The sequence below is a fragment of the Piliocolobus tephrosceles genome, chromosome 6, assembly GCF_002776525.5.
Source record: "Piliocolobus tephrosceles isolate RC106 chromosome 6, ASM277652v3, whole genome shotgun sequence".
Classification (NCBI taxonomy): Eukaryota; Metazoa; Chordata; class Mammalia; order Primates; family Cercopithecidae; genus Piliocolobus; species Piliocolobus tephrosceles.
The window spans coordinates 103,236,523-103,239,079 of NC_045439.1; the positions used below are offsets into that span (position 1 = coordinate 103,236,523).

The 2,557-nt window shown below is 46.7% G+C and overlaps 1 pseudogene; it reads right to left on the bottom strand.

Moving 5' to 3' along the window:
• Window positions 1–284: 284 nt before the first annotated feature.
• Window positions 285–1,313, bottom strand: LOC111521748 (annotated as a pseudogene).
• Window positions 1,314–2,557: the final 1,244 nt, after the last annotated feature.

The following is a 2,557-nucleotide window of genomic DNA, read 5'->3' on the forward strand; positions in this document are numbered from 1 at the left end:
ACTTCTTTGAAAAAATCAAGTTGTGAACTTTCATTACAAATTAAAAATGAAATTAAAAATCTCAACTTGACCAGCTGTGAAACAATTTAAAAACCTTTAAAGACGTATTGAGAAAAACCAGGCTTTAAAAACAAAAAAACACGTTTGTTATTACCAAAAAGAGATATCTTTAGGTAAAATTAATAACCCAATGCTGCATAGATAGTGCAGATAGTTCTGTTTATCTGGTCAGCGGACAAAAAGCAAGCACTTAAAGTCTTCGGCTCTAATCTTTTGTTCATTTCTTATTGCTGGAATTTCGTATTTCTTCTTGTTGGATGACTAAACCGGATGATGGTAGAGATGGTAAGCCGGCATTTACTCAGCCTTCCCTGCTCAGCCTCAGGAGCGGACGGATTCTCAGCTGGTGGATGGGCTGCTTTGGTCTCTTCGCTATCTTGTGGTTTAGGGTTTTCTGGGCGTCTGTGTCAGTAATTGAAGTTGTGGAGGTACCGACGTTGAGGTGACTGCTGACTTTGGGTGTCACCTCCTTGATTTTCTTTATCCTCTTCATTGCCGTCCTCTCTAGGCTGTCTGGCGAGGAGGGCCCCTGCGGAACGGTGGTCTATATCCCCGATACATACTCTGCCTCACTAGTCTACCTTGTTCTTCTGCACCCTGGTTGTCAGTGCCCTCCATCACTCCTTCCTGCACGGGAGGGTTGGAATACTGTGGTCGACGCCCATAGGGTCTCTGCATGGAGTCAGGTGGGAACGTTTGCCTGCGGTAGGGCCGGCGTTGTTGGGCCTGGCCTTCGGGAGCACTCTCTGATCCCTCGTTTTTTTCCCCACTCGATTCTGGTAATTTTGCTGGTAATTGCGTGGAGGACCCCAACGACGTGGCCAGTGTCTGTAATGGTTACAGTCTGCTGCATATTTACTGCCTTGAACTGGAACACCACCAGGACCTGTAACGGGTGCTGCCTCCGCACCCTTTTCTCCTTCAACAACATCAAACTCCACAGTTTCTCCATCTCCTACACTGCGAAGGTACTTCCTGGGGGGTTATTCTTTATGGCAGTCTGGGGTACAAATACATCTTCCTTGGTGTCATTCCTGTTGGTGAAACCATATCTGTTCCTTACATTGAACCATTTTACTGTTCCCACAACCTTCGTTGCGATGACTTTCTTGTCCCCGCCGGCAGGCGCCGCCTATGTGAGGCCGCCTGGGACACCGCTCCCTGCACCGCTGCCCGTGGTGCCGGGCTTGGTGTCGGCGGCGCTGAGGGCGGGGGGCGGCGGGCGGCTGCTGGGTCTCAGCCTCGCTGCTCATGGTTGAAATGATGGTGACTGGGACCGGCTGCGGCAGCTGCGGCTGCTCCCGGGGTATGATGGTAATCAGGCCGGCGGAGGCGGTGGGGTTGCGCAGGGCTCTCTGGTCTCCCAGCTCCCACTACCGATCGAACTCGAGATGGGGTTTTTACCATGTTGGCCAGACTGGTCTGAAACTCCTGACTCAAAGTGATCTGCCCGCCTCAGCCTCCCAAATTGCTGGGATTGTAGGCACAAGGTACCGTGCCCAGCCGTCGTGATTTCTTTCTTCATTCTCCTGCTGATGGACATGTGGGTTGCTTCAAATTTTTCACGGTTACAAAACAGTGCTCCAATGAGCGTCCTTGTATGCCTCTTCAGGCACGTGCTCAGGAGTCCTGGGCTGTGTGTAACTTCAGTGTTCACGTGATTCCACATGGTCTCACGTTTAATCCTCATAAAGTTTCATTGACTAGGTGTAATTATCCTGTGATAGATATGAGGCAGTTCATAGACATTAGAACACACCCAAGGCAAGTCAGCCGGCTTAATGAGGTGCTAACGTGTATTCCCTTAGTCCAACATCAACGGATGTGGTTCAAGTGATGGCCCTGGAACTTTCCAGTTGTGCAATTTGAGGCAAGTTACTTATACTTGCCGAGCCTCAGTTTCCTGTAGCACTAGGAATTATACCGTTTATTTTGTACTGTTGTAAAGATTAAATCAGTGTGTATAAAAAGCATCCAGCCCAGATTCTAGCATGTGGCAAGTGTATATTCCATATTATTTAAAACTAAGAATGATAAATGCTCAGAAATATTTTTAATAAAAGTAGTGGATTATATGGGCATTTAATTCCCCAAATGTGACATTGTTTTTCCACTTTCCCCCCACTATTCTGAAACAAGCATAATTGTATATAACTAGTTCCTCAGGATTGTACAGTATGCCACCTCTGTGACAGAAGAATGTGAACTAGGAACAAAGGCCACTAGGGCAGAAGCCATCTGACTCTTTCTTTTATAAGAACGTGCATTTGATAACTAATATTCACATGCCAAAGAAGGACTTTGCATGCCACCAGAACACAAACACATCTACATAGTAAAAAAAAAAAAAATACTCGTTCTTTCCCCTACCATTTGTGAGCATCTCTTTGGAATTTGGTTTTCCTCATCTGCACAACCGATCTTTGTTCAAGAATCTCTGTTCAAGTATATGCAAGTATATTTGAATGTGTAAAATGCCCCATGGGGCCCCTAAGTA